Source organism: Chionomys nivalis, chromosome 19 (genome assembly GCF_950005125.1).
Source record: "Chionomys nivalis chromosome 19, mChiNiv1.1, whole genome shotgun sequence".
NCBI classification, from domain to species: Eukaryota; Metazoa; Chordata; class Mammalia; order Rodentia; family Cricetidae; genus Chionomys; species Chionomys nivalis.
The window spans coordinates 37,630,297-37,644,446 of NC_080104.1; the positions used below are offsets into that span (position 1 = coordinate 37,630,297).

Consider the following 14,150-nt stretch of genomic DNA (forward strand, 5'->3'; position numbering starts at 1 on the left):
AAAACAAACAAACAAAACAAACAAAAAAGAAAACAGATACTTATATTAAATTCATAACGGTAGCAACAATATAGTTATGATGCAGCAATGAAAATAATTTCAAAGTTGGGGGTCACCACAACGTGAAGAATTGTATTAAAGGGTCACAGCTTGAGGAAGGTTAAGAACTACTACGTTAGGCCATGGCAAAAGCTGTGGGATGAAGAGCTAGCCTGGGAAGGATATTAGGTGGCTGAGCAGAATGGACTAGCTTTGAGATAATGCAGATAAACTGGAATTCTTTAAGAGTATTGTTTAACTGGGACTGGGGTATACAAAAGATGACATTTCATATTTCAGGAGATGGCTCGGTGAAAAAGTCCTTGACATACAAACACTAGGAGCAGAACTTGAGTTCCCAGTATCCATGTAAATGCCAGGTAGGTATGCAGCACTCAAGGAAGTGGAGACAGGGGATTCCCCCTCCAAGTCTGGTTAGCTGCAGTAGCTCTGGGTTCAAGTGGGAGCCATCAGGGAGAACACCAGACAAAAACCATTTGGTCTCCATAAACACTAGCACAGACATGTGCTCATACGTACATGCACACCACACGCATACATACAGAAAAGAAATCCGTCTCACAACAAAAACAAAAAACCACGTCCTCGTTGGGAATTCTGCTGTCGATGCTTGGAAGACTACTCCTCGCAGACAGAGACAGGTTGGCCGGAAAAGCAAGGAACGAGAATGAAACATCTTACAACAAGACGATGGACTTTAGACAACAGCAAAAATGCCACCTGTTTGAAGGAAAACTAGGTGGGCTAGGGTTGGGAAGGAGCTATTGAGTTTAGATGCAAGATGCCATTGGAGACTGTTTTAGTTTGTATTCTGTTGCTGTGAAGAGACACCATACATATGCATATACACATATATACTCACACACATATAAAACTCATGTACATATTATATACATACACATATATGCATTTAGCTGGGGTGTTTATAGTTTCAGAAGCTTAGTCCATTATCATTATGCCAGGGAGCATGGCAACGAGCAGGCGGGCACGGTGCTGGAGAGTAGCTGAGAGCTCTATCCTGATCCACAGCAGGCAGAGACACACTGGGCCTGGCCTAGCTCTTGAAACCTCAAAGTCCACCCCCAGTGACACATCTCTTCCAACAAGGACACACAGCCTAATCCAAGAGGTCAGCAACTAGGAACTCAGTATGCAAACATATAAGTCTATGGGAGCCGTTCTTATTCAAACTTCCCTAGGGACTTAACAAAGAATCAGTAAGAGAAGCAGTCTGAGGCCACTACTCAAAGCAAAAGCTAAAAAACTGGGCCCATATTCTCCTACTTATTTAGAGTAAATGGATTTTAAATAGGGTTAAACTATTGACTGGCGTTCTGCTTTTCTTATTGTAAATCTAAGTATTAACAGGATGAGGTCTGCATGAAAGGATGAACGGAGATAGCATCTCAGACTGGAAGAGGATGTTGGATAAGGTGATTTTTTAACCTAATGCCCTTCTGTCAGGTAATGTGCCAAGTGCTTTACATAGGAGGCAGGTAAACATCTCACGTGCTAAAGTTGAGAAAGGTAGGAAACCACCTGTGTAAGGTGACACAGTTCAGGAAGCCTGCAGTCAAATTGTGCTATGACTACGTGCCAAGCGTCCTCAGGTATATTATCCATGCCTGGGAACTTCCTTTGCGGAGGGAGGCAGCTGACTGGTCACTTAGGGTGAATTGTTTCTGCCTTAATAAGGAGGAGCCAAGGGCCAGGGTAGAATCTTATTAACATAAATGTGAGCTACCCAACCAGAAAACGGAATTCATTTGAATATTAGGGCTTCCTTTGGGGAACCAGGAGAGAAGGAGCTTGGAGAAGAAACATCTGGATCCCGGTGTTTAAGGCGTACGTGTTCCTTCCCCTTGCTCTAGGGTTCTAGCTTTCCAAGTTTGCCACTACTCAAGGCTGAGTGAGCGAGGGCGCCTTCTAAAGCCTTTCCAGCCCCCCGCCATACTAAAGGAGGAATCCCAGGCACCATAGAGCTGGCCTGGGCGCCCGGGAGGCAGAGGAGGTCAGGTTTCCTCTCCTCCCCCCCTAGGAAGTGGTCCCGCCTGGGAGGATGGAGTAAAAAAGTGTCTGGTTGGGAAAGTAAATAGATGCAAGGCAAATAAATAAAGAAAATGCCCACAAGCAATTACTGGGAGGAAGTGACATTTTTATGAAAGTCACTTTTCTGACGGACACCAGGCCTGCTTGGCTGAGAGTGCCGTGGGAATGCTTCCGGGGAGGGGGTGTGTGTGCGGTGGGATGGGGTGGTCGCTGTAAGAATCTAACGCACAGCGGGGGGTGCGGAGACCACCCGGTGGGAATCTGGGGCTGGAAGTCGCACAGCCTTCTCCTTCCTTCCTTCCCCCGCCCGCCTGCCCCTCCATCACCGGTCGAGAGCGGGTTGCTGCGTGAAGCCCGCAGGCGGCGCTTTTCCCGGGCCCGGCCGGGACTCCCAGGTGGGTCCCCCGCCCGGCGCGCGCCGATCTGGGCCGGCCCCTGGGCGGCGTCACGGCAGCCGGGGAGGAGCGCGGGCGGGCGGGGAGCGCGCGGAGGCGGGCGCTGCGCGGGAGGGTCGCCGCCGCGGATCGCAGGCCGGGGCGCGCGGCCGAGCGGGAGGCGGCGGCGGCGGGGAGGGCTCGGCGGCGGGCAGGCTCGGGGCTCCCGGGCCGGCGGGGTCCGCCGGGGCCGGCATCGTCCGCCCGGCGGCGGGAGGAGGGAGCGGCGTAGACAAAGAGCGGCATTTGGGCGGGCGCAGCGCGGCCGCCGCCCCGGGACCCGCGCCGCTGCCCTCCGGCTTCGGCGTGCGGTGTGCGGTGTGCAGCGAGGTAAGGCGACGGGCGGGGGCTGAAAACTTGGGCGGGTCGGCGGAGTTGGGAGAGAGGGAACGGCGGGCAGGGACCGCCCGGGAAGGAGCAGGGAGCGCGTCCCCCTGCGCGCCCCGCTAGTGCCCTCGGCCCCGCCGCGGCCTGGGCGTCTCCGAGCACCCGCACCTCGGATCCACACCTTTCTGCGAGCCTTCGCTTTCCCTAGCCCCGGGCTGGCGTGGGGGTGGGGCGCCCTCCGCGGGCGGACACCGGTGACCGTGGACTGAGAACCCTCGGGAGCACAAGCAGCCCTGGCCTGCGGGCAGGCGTGGGACCGAGCCGTGGCCGGGTCGCCGGACGCGCGTGCCTGGGAAGAATAGCCTGGGATCTCAGGGCGCCGGCGCTAGGAAGCAAGAGGCTGTGGTGGCCGGGGAGAACTTACTGTATTTAGAACTATTCGTGATCCGGCACAAAGCTTCTGTCATGTAAGAGGTCCGTGCCGGGCGCTTTTGTGCCTGGTTCCAGTCCCTGTGCCCTGCCCGGCATTTCCAAGGCTTAAACCTCCCGAGCCAAAGTTTCTCCCAGCTGCTCTGCCCTTTCGGTTTATTCATGGCGATTTAAGTAAGTGGTTCTGCAAAAATTTGCTGTGTGACTTTTAATGCCCCGACGGCACCTCCCTTTTGAGCACTGTTAGCTTGGCATTGTGTGGAGGGGGTTTGCTTTGCAAAACGCTGTAATTTATACACAATAAGGATTCTCCTAGAAGGTGTACGCGGGATGCTGGGTGGTGGTTAATGGATAGCAGACGTGACTTACAGTAATATTGAGACTTACAGTAATCCTGAGAACAGCTTGGGGACACACAGCTGGGCGCTAAGTGGAGTGGGCCCTGCCACCCTAGCCTGTTCAGGTCGGCAGTTTGCCCCTTATTTGACTTATTTTGCTAACAGGTTTAAGGCTAGTCCTGCCAAGTTTGAGTCTGCCTAGGATGTACCGGTCCCAGTTTGCCCCAGTTTGCACCGTAGGTGCACAGGCCTGTTCCTTGGTTGGTCCCAAAGAAACAGACCATTGGCCAGTGGGCATGGCTTGCCAGGTACCCTCCTTCTTTGCTCCTCACCCACTGCAGACTTTTCTGCAGAGGATTTTGAGGAAGAATGAAAATAATTTTGCGTATGTTTTAAGGCAGGGTTTTTGGTATAGTTAACAACAGTGGTTTTCTAGTGTAAAGGTCACTATTTTATCAAAACATCTAAACCGTGCTTCTGGGCACTCCCTCCATTCTCTTTGCAAGAGTTTATAGATACAGAAACTTAGAAACAGACTTTCGTGAATTGCCCAGGTTACTAGAGCGAAGGCAGCCAGTGGCCACGAGGAAAAAGTGCATTTTAGACTGTTAAGGTTTCAGACCTTCGGGCTGTTCCTAAGTGACCACAAGGGACCATCCTATCTTAAACTTTCTTGCATCCTGATCGGTTAATGTAGTTTTGATTGAAGAAAGAAAAGGTTCCAGTGGTCCAAATTGAGAACTTGGTACGGCTGTAAAGCTTGGAGTTAACAGCTTACTACCTGCCTTGCTCTCCACCTCTTAGCTGTGCAGTCTGGGGTGGAGAGTTGCCGTTGGGCAGCTGGCTGCTTGCTACTTAGCTGATCAGCCAACATGTGGAGAGACTGGCTCCGTAGAATGGGCAGAGCATATATAAAAGGTGGTTTCCAGCTCCCTGTAGTCCGATTCCAGGCTTTCAGCTTTTCTTTCCTTACATGTTCCTTGCTTCGGTCCTCTTCCTCCCTGTTCTGTTTGACCCTGTCATCGACATTGAGGGACTGAACATTCCCAACAGACAGCAGCTTCCAGGTGTTGGGGAAATGCACTTTCATCCTTGTTAAATCTCCCTGTGTTTTCCTTGCTGGAACAGACTGGATGACCCCTTGAAAACACCCGGAGACTCACTGATTATATAGCGACCCAGAGTTCTTTATTTGATCTCTTGAGTTAGCTTAATTTGCCCTGGCAAGGCCGGGCCGGGTTGCTCTGTAAGGCATGCATGCTTCCCTAACTGATGGGCTTGCGGCGGTGTGCACCGGGGCTGACATGGCTTGTGGAAATGATTTTTCTGATGTTCAGAATGAGGCTTAATGACGGAAGAATTCCAGATTGCTTGCTGCAAGTGCAGAGCTGGCTAGCCAGCCGTGTTTGGGAAAACTAGTGAGATAACTTTTTGTACAAATGAACTGGGAACTCTTGACAGCTCCCCCCAGAGACTTAGGAACTTAGCTTTCCCATCCAGAGGGACTTCAGTGTGTGTGTATGTGGGGGGGGGGGGGGGGCGCTTTGGAATTGTTTCTCTTTCCTAAAGTGAGAGATGGAAACATTTCTCAGGGTGTTTTCAAAGGACAGAAATGAAAAAAGGATGCTGTTTGTGCTGCTAAATGCCCACATTAAGGCAGCTCAGAAGGCGGTCAAAGCACTGTTTTGAAGCAGCCACAGTGAAAATAGTTCATTTCTCAAGGTCTTCCGAGTAGTGTGACTTTTAAAATGACTTTATTTTTCAGCAACTCACTACACACGTATGGCAGAGAACCTGATGTTAAAGCCTTCTTAGGGAGTTACAGCCTCTGCACCCCACTCCTACCCCACCCTGCCCCCTGGAGTACACTTCCATCCGAGGTTCTCAGTCCTCCAGGCCATGGCAGTGAAGAGCATTCTTTAGATTGAAATAGCAGTGCTATGTTAGGTTCACAGTGGTATTCCCCATCTCTGACTTGTGCCTGTATGAGTAGCCCAAGAGAGATCTGGTCCCTTTCACAGCTTCCGTGAGTGTTTCAAGTTTAATTCTTTTTTTTGTTGTTGTTTGTTGTTTGTTTTTCAAGACAGGATTTCTTTGTAGCTTTGGGAGCCTGTTCTGGAACCAGCTCTTGTAGACCAGGCTGGCCTCGAACTCACAGAGATCTGCCTGCCTCTGCCTCCTGAGTGCTGGGATTAAAGGCCTGCGCCACCATCACCCGACTTAAGTTTCATTCTTTTAGTGGTCTTTACTCTCCTGTATCTCACCATCTTGCATCTTAACTAAAATGTGTCCTGGGACCTCCAGCAGAACTCTCTTGCTAGTTTCCTTTGGACATTTGTGGCCTTCTCCCTAGATGTTTGTGGTGTTTCCTAACCTGCTGTGGACTTGATGCACACTTCATGTGTGCAACACACTTAGTAACACATCGTTGGTTTTTGGCCTGTGTTATTGAGGTTGGTTATGAAATCAGAATCTTAGCCTATGCTCAGAAGCATACCACACCATACCTAGCCTGGTCCCTAGGCCTTCCAGACAGCGAGGGAATGTGATCTGGTGGCCTCATTTGGTAAATTCTCTGGTCAGGCGAGTCCCTGTACTGAAACCTAAAGACAGCAACAAACCATGGAATTCCTTTATAGCCCTTTACACATCCTGAAGGTAATCTTACGTAATCCTTTTTGTGCACCTGCCTTAGACTTCCTGGAGCCAAACACCCCACCCCACCCCCCAGCCATGTGGTGGGCTGCCCAAACGGCTTTTGTAGTTTTGATTTATGGTCTCACTATGTAGCCTATGCTCTCCTCAGACTGATCCTTCTTCTGTAGCCCCCATCATGCTGGGATTGCAGGTGTGCACTGTCGTGCCAGCTCCAATGTTTGATTTTTCAGTTGATAAGGCTGCTCATGTCAGCCTGTTGTGACAGCTCCGGCCAACACACTGGCTATTTTTGCTAGGAAGTAGATATTTGGTCAGTGCCCTTCTTTCTGCTGTTTGTACTCGTAATGTTTTTTTAAGAAAAGAAGGTTCAGGTTGGCCGGGCGGTGGTGGCGCACACACCTTTAATCCCAGCACTCGGGAGGCAGAGGCAGGCGGATCTCTGTGAGTTCGAGGCCAGCCTGGTCTATAAGAGCTAGTTCCAGGACAGGCTCCAAAGCTATAGAGAAACCCTGTCTCGAAAAAAAAAAAAACCAAAACAACAACAAAAAAGAAGGTTCAGGCTTACTCAGTTCAATTTCATGTTGAAGATCCATAATCTGAAATGCTGAGTGTGCAAATTTCAAGACTTCATTTTTCTTTACAACTGAATAGTATTCCACGTTGTCACTAACTGTTCATCTGTTGAAGGACATTTAGGTTGTTTCTGTTTCCTAGCTATTCCAAATAGGGTAGCAATAAACGTGGCTGAACAGGAGTCTGTGGAGTAGGATGAGGAGAGTCCCTTGGGCATGTGCCAGGAGTGTACAGCTGTGTCACACGCTAGATTTATGTGTAGTAGGTTTTTTTGTTTTTTGTGTTTTTGGTTTTGTTTTGTTTCTGAGGATTCTCTCTACCAATTTTTAGAGGAGCTGCACCCGTTTGCATTTCCACCAATAGTGGGTGAGGGTTGCTCTTTCCCCACAGTCTGTCCAGCTTTTCTTGTCAGCCATTTTGATGATCTTTCTGATTAGGGTGAGTTGAAGTCTCAAAGCTTTAGTGTGTAAATCCCTGATTGCTAAGGTTGATTAGTGTTTTTTGAGAAAGCACTACCAAGTTGAAGGCTTTCTGAGCCCTGACACGATGCCATAAATGGAGAATTCCACCCTTGACCTTGTGACAAATTTGGGTGGACTAGACATACTGCCGAAGACTATGCTTATATAAAGTGGATATGAAACACGTGAGTTTCTTGTTTTGACTTGGATGTTATTTCCTCTAAGGTGTGACGTTTGCAGGTTGTAGATCAGAACACTAATAAATAATTAATTTATCAGCAGGATAAACAGAATTTAGCTCAGGATTTCTGGCTGGGGGTGGAATATAATGCACATACTTCAGAGGCTTATACACTTCTGGCCCTGAATAGGTGGACGAGGGACATTCAGCCTGTATTGAAATTTCTTCTTTTAAGATGGTTTGAGGAAATAGATGCATTGGCTAACCAGTTGTTCGAAAAACCTAAACTTCCATATAATGAGATTAGAATAAGGTATTAATGTGATTTAGAGTTTACAAAGTAATTTTTGCTTACTATTTAGTGTTCTGCATAGAGTGGCATAGTTGGGTCTGACTCTCATCTGTTTGAAAAGATTGGGATCTAGGACAATGCCAGGCGTTTTAGATCCTAGACTTAGGTCTTACTCAGTGCCCTGTCACCGCCCAGTACACAACAGATGAGGCCACAGTGTCACTGAGTCCTGGCGTATTGTCATAGCCCTTGGGTGTTGTCTTGGTTACAGTTTCTATTGCTCTGATGAAACACCATAACCAAGAACAAGTTAGGGAGGAAAGGGTTTATTTGTTTGTTTGTGTGCTTATTTATTTGGCTTACACTTCCACATCACAGTTCATCATTGAAGAAATCAGGACAGGAACTGAAACAGGGCAGGAACCTTGAGGCAGGAGCTGATTGATGCAGAGGCCATGGAGGGGATGCTGCTTACTGGCTTGCTCCCCATGGCTTGCTCAGCCTGCTTTCTTATACAACCAGTGAGCTCCCTCGCACAAATCTATCCTGTGCTGAGTTGCAGGTGTGTAGGGACGTAGTTGGGGCAGTGCACATGCGGGCTCACTTGGAAGAAGAACCATTTGTGTGGCGGCAGACGGGAGATAATGGCAGTGACTTTGTGTCCTCGCTTCACTTTTAGGAGCCAGAGCTGCCTCGAAAGTCCCCCCGCGTGTCCAGTGCATCCGTTCCCGCTTAGTGTGTGTTTTGTCTGCTTGATCTTTTGTAGTAGAATGCTACAGACTAGGTGGCTGAAGCAACAGCGAATTTACTAAGCATTCTGGGAGCTGCAAGACCAAGTTATCATGTTTTCTGGTGTGGCATGCTTCTCTTGCTAGTGTTCTTGTCTCTAACCCGCACACGTTTATTTATTGATTTGTTGATGATTGATTGATTGTATAAGCTCAGAGTCAGGGGTCTCTGCTGTGTCTTTGTTGTCTTAGGAAGGTAGCAATTCTATTAGATAACTCTTATTACCAGTTATAACTGTAATCATCCCCAGTTGCAATGTTTCTTTTAATGATACGTTTGTGAGTGTGTGCTGTGGCTGTGTATGTGAGTGCAGGTAACTAAGGGGACTAGAAGAGTGGGTTGGATCCTCTGAAGCTGGAGTGTTAGAGTCAGCTCTGAGCTGCCTGTCATTGGTGCTGAGAACCAAACTCGCCCTCTGCAACAGCAGTCTGAGCTCACAACCAGTAAGCATCTCTCCATTCCCAATGTGATAATATTGCTGTTTTTGGAGATGGGATCTCACTGTATCTCTGGCTGGCCTGGACCTCGCTGTGCAGACTATGCTGGTCTCAAACTCACACAGAGATCCTCCTGCCTCTGCCTTATAGGTGCTGGGATTAAGGGCATACTCTGCCACACCAGGTCATTCAACTATCTTCTTTTTTGTTTTGTTTTATTTGTTGAGACAGGGTTTCTCTGTGTAATAGTCTGGCTGTCCTGGAACTCGCTTTATAGACCAGGCTGACCTGGAACTCAGAGAGGGTTGCCTGCCTCTGTTTCTTGTGTGCTGGGATCAAAGGTGTTCTTCATCACTCCCAGTTTCAAAATATCTTCTTTAATGTTCTGTATCCAGATATGTTTGGCCTTCAACATCTGTGGTTATATTTATTTATTTATTTTTTACTAACTCCAAAACTTTAGTCTGTACTAAATATACACACAGTATTTCTTAATACAGTTTCCTTTGACGTTATTGGATGATCTAGAATGATTTAGAATATGTGGGATGAAGTGCATAGGTGATGGTACAAAGATTGTGTGATGTTAACAGAAGTGATAGAAGCATCTGAAGATTTGGGTGCCCCGGGGGCTCTGGAACCAGTCTTCCGTGATACTGATGGAGGATTGTATCGTTATTTGGGGGTTAGGGCTTCAGCATGTGAATCTGGGGCTACAGGTCCCATCTGTCACAGTGTAACACTGTGTTCTCAAATGGCTGATTTTAGGACAGGCAGTTGCTTTCAGCACCCAGACCTAGAATCTGTTTATCTTTGTCTGAGGACAACTGCCAGGGACTGTTTCAGAATAGCAAGAAGTAAAAAGAGACTGTCAGCTCATTGAGTCTAGCCCTCAAATCCCACGGCAGGCAGGGAGGAAGCCTTGGCACTGGCCTTTGAGGCTTTAAGCAGAGCGATTAAAGACAAAAAGGCTTGACTCAGTCCATTATGGATGCTTGCCCTCACCGTGTGGTTTGGCTGTGGGCACTTGCTGTGTTTTGCTTGTGCGTGTGTCCCCCGCCCCCTACGAGGACTTTGATAAATCCAGTGGAGATCATGGTGGGTTTTTGTATGAGGAGGAAAGCGTCTGCTGACCCCTGAGAGTGAAGTGTGGGCAAGGAACGCCACTTCAGCGGCAGTGCTGTGGGTGTGTGAGGCGGTGAGTGCCCTCTCTGGCCTGTGCCTGGTGGGGTTCAGTGAGACATCCATACCTTCATCTGTGTGTCTTCACCGCCAAGGCCAGTCTGTTGTTCCCGGTGATCCCATTGGAGGGTGGGGGCTGACCTGCCACCACTTTCTATCCATATAGCTCTGTTAGCCCACGCTTCCTGTGTCGCCTCTTTTTGTGGTTGTTGTTCATTTGCTTGTCCGTCCATTTGTTCAGAGAATCAGCTATCTTTCCTAATTATTTTCTGAAACTTCCAGCGTCTCAGGCTGCACCATCTCCTGTCCTGCCTTGCCCTGTGGTGCTGTCCTCTTCATCTATATCAGCTCATTCATCTGTGAATCCCTCCTCGCAGTTTGCCTTTCTGTGAAACTCCGCTCTATTCCTTTTTCTTTGACGTTGACATCAAAACAGATTCTAATCACTCCTGCCCATCTGTTTGCTCATTGTCCCCTAACTAAGTCAGTTGTGGCCATCCTCTTGCCTGTGGTGACTCTCCGCTGCCCCAGGCTCCATGTGTGAAGATGTTCCAAGCCCCTGGTGTTACAGATGCAGACGTACGTGGGCACTGTCGCCTCTGTTCTCCAAACCTCCCTCTCCCCTAAGCTACCGCTGGCTGTAACCACACCGACAGTGGTGTGCTCAGTCTGGTAAGGAGCCGCTCCTAGACACCACTGTCCACTGGGGCTGTTCAGGGCACACCCTCGACTGTCGCGCTCTTGGGTGACTGTGATTCTGCCCACAATGCAGCTGGAGCCTGGCTCTTCTTTACGGCAAGAGAGATTGTCTGTAGAAAGCACCGTGGGTATGTGCCTTTTAACGCAGAGTGTCGCCCTGTGAATTCCTCTTGAAGCCATCATTTGTCAGGAGCCATGCCATCCCCATTGAAATACCACGGGAGTCACCAGTGCGAGCCCCAGATGTGACTTTAAGTATTCTCAGGACCACATTAAAAATATAAAAAGAAACAAGTGTTTTTCTTTACCCATTATATCTGAAGTGTATATGTATAAAGTATTTATGTATCTAATAATATATGATCTTTATAAGACATAATGTATAATTAGATTTTCCTTGTTGTGAAGGCTTCAGAATTCAGCACACATGGTATAGTTACAGCACACACCTTTTCCTTTTCCTTCTTGGTTCAGTTCGGCTGTCCCCATAGCTGCACGGTTGGGGAACTTGGGGGTACACTGTCCATGGTTTGTGCTTTTTTTCCAGGTGAAGATAGTTAAGACTCGTAGTTAGGACTGCAGAAACGGTGGAGGGTAATGATAGTGAGGCAATGATTCCGCTTTTCTTTGGATGTACAGCAATTTAGTGTGAGGAATGTTTCTCTAAAACATTTTAGGGGACTAAAATCGTATTGGACTAAAAAGTACACACACAGACACGCACACATATCATCAATGTACTTTGTATGTTTTACAAATCTTTTTAAAATGCGTTTTTAATGCTAGAGATTAGAGATGTAAAATGCCAACGTAAAGTAAGTTCTTACATATTTCTGATCAGTGCTAAGTACTTAGTCTGTATATAGGTATAGAAGCTAAAATTATATTTTTTGAGTGGTTTTTAGTGCACATGCAGACACACACACACACACACGCACGCACGCACTGCACCAGACATCGTAATTACTGTTGTAAGAACATTATAGACAATAACTCATTGAACCTTCCCCAGACCTGAGTCTGCCTTTATTTTGGGAAGTAAAGCAAGGGCACCGGGTTGGCCGCCTGATGGCACAGCCACTCAGCTGGTAGTCTGGGACTGTTGTTCTCACCACCTCACCCTCTAAGCTAGGCCACTGTCCCTGCGCTAAGATGTGTCTAAGATGCCTGAAACAGAACATAAACTTTCATGATAGTTAAGGTTTGGAAACGCTGAAAGAAAAAAATCATTGGTAGGGAGTGGAGCTTGGGTACAGATTTATTCTGGAAACTCCTTCGCTACATGTGAAGGAGGCTCTGGACTTTGGAAGGACTCAATGAATAGTTCTTCAGTGGCCTTGAAGAGGTGACTGTGAAGGGTTACCCCGTTCTCCTGACTGTTCCTTGGTGCCCATCCGACATGAGTGAAGCTCTTGAAGATTTCCAGGTTGGCTTGAATATCTTTTCTAGTCACAGAGGGCGGGGTTGCCGCTTAGGCTTAGTCCGCATTCTTGGAAGCAGCTGCTACCAAGTCCCCATGGGAACTATGGCACTGGCTGCCATTCTAGGAGAGTGCGCCTCTCCCAGACCTTCCCAAACTTGGCCGGTAGTGTTTGGCGTGCCCTTGGGGTTATCAGGAGGCTTTTCCAGGAGCAGATGAAAGTGCCTGGAAATAATACCATCTGTCCACGTCTCTATCGATCTTCCTTCAAGGATGTGCCTCAATTTAGTGATGTATGAATTCCGGCTGAGCATTTCAGGATGTCTGTTACGTCAACAAATATTTTAATTATATCACTTTTTTTAATTATATCACGTAGGAAGCCTGGCTGCAGAGGCATTTACTGCCTGTTTTCCCTTGCCTCCTTCCCTCAGCTGGGCCCATTTCATGAATAATCACTTTATAAGCTTGTCTGAAGCCTGTATGTGTGAGGAAGGCCAGTCAGAACTGGTAATAAAGTCTTACATTACTGTCTGTGATAGAAGCCGGCTTGATGTTGACATAACACACAAGCTACATTAGTGTTTTTAAGTTTAAAAGCATTTTATTTATCTATATATCTGTCTATCTGTTTGTCTATTTAAGACAAGAAATAAAGGGTTCTGGTAGTTACATTAGAAATTTTTCAGAATCTTGGTATGGGTGAGCAGTGAATTTAAAGAAACAGACTCTGCAGAAGCTAGCAGGCTAGATAGTAAAATGGGCCTTTTCCTTCTCTTGAATTCCCCTTCTGCACTTTTGGGGTTTCCCTTAATTTCTTCATTCTTGTGTGCACCTCAGCGCAGCCAGTGGGCTTTTCTGCGTGGTCTGTCCACCTGGGTTCGCACACTCTCTTTATGTCCTTGTTCGTGGTCTCCCTAGGATGTAGCCTGCTTGACTTTAGAAGACAGACTCTTAGCCCCTCTGATCAGTCCTCTGCTTTGCCTGGGTGGAACGGAAGCGTGTTTGATGAACCGCTCGTGGGTCAGGAGTCTCGGCGTTCTTTTCAGACTCGATCGTCCTGTGTACCGGCTACACGCCGTCATCCAGAGAAAAGCCGAGTCTGTCTTCTGTAGCAGTGGATTCTCTTTTCATGAATGTGTCTAGTGGGGCCAGGGTTCCATGCTTAAGGGAGAAAATAGGTGTTTTAACATGCTGCATGTTAGTTTATGCTCAGCTTTCTAGTCATTCTTGGATCTAATTTGCTATTGGATTTGGATTGGGAAATAGAGGCAATCCACTTTTGCTAATCCAAAATTACATTTTCCCCCAAGGTTAATAATATCTTGAAAAACTTGATGGAAGTTTGAACATCCTCAACCCCTATCTTTAAAACGCATTGATTCTCAACTGGGCTGGTAATGTCTGGAGACATTGTTGTCATGTTTTGGGGTGCTGCAGGTGGCTAGTAAGTGCAGACTGGGGTGTTGCCATCTTGTAATACATAGGCCTGTCTCCACAGCCAAGAATTCACTGGCTCAGAATGTCCTTAGTTAATCAGTCTTGAGGTGAGCGAGTGCTGTTCTCTCTCCATTTAAATGCTTTTTAAGTTGGTGACAGTAGATGGCATGCACAGTTGCTTTTAGGAGACCGATTTCATTCTTTAATCAACACAGTGACGATAATGCATGTTTAGAACTCCCGAACACTGTTTGTACATCTGTGCTGTCAAGTATGTAAAGGAGCCTCTTCTGTGCAATTGGCTTGTTTTGTCTGGAGTAACGTTAAAGTTTGTCAGTTTGCTTATCTGTGTCCCATCAGCACGTTTGTACCGCATGCCTA

General features: G+C 47.6%; 1 protein-coding gene across 1 annotated transcript in view; it reads left to right on the forward strand.

Annotated features, from left to right (window-relative positions):
• Window positions 1-2,625: 2,625 nt before the first annotated feature.
• The window catches only part of Nck2 (NCK adaptor protein 2), a 116,628-nt gene continuing 105,103 nt past the window's right edge, over window positions 2,626-14,150 (forward strand). Inside the window, exon 1 of the mRNA XM_057751949.1 lies at window positions 2,626-2,873. The gene's annotated coding sequence lies outside the window, so the exon portion shown is untranslated. The remainder of the gene's footprint in view (window positions 2,874-14,150) is intronic.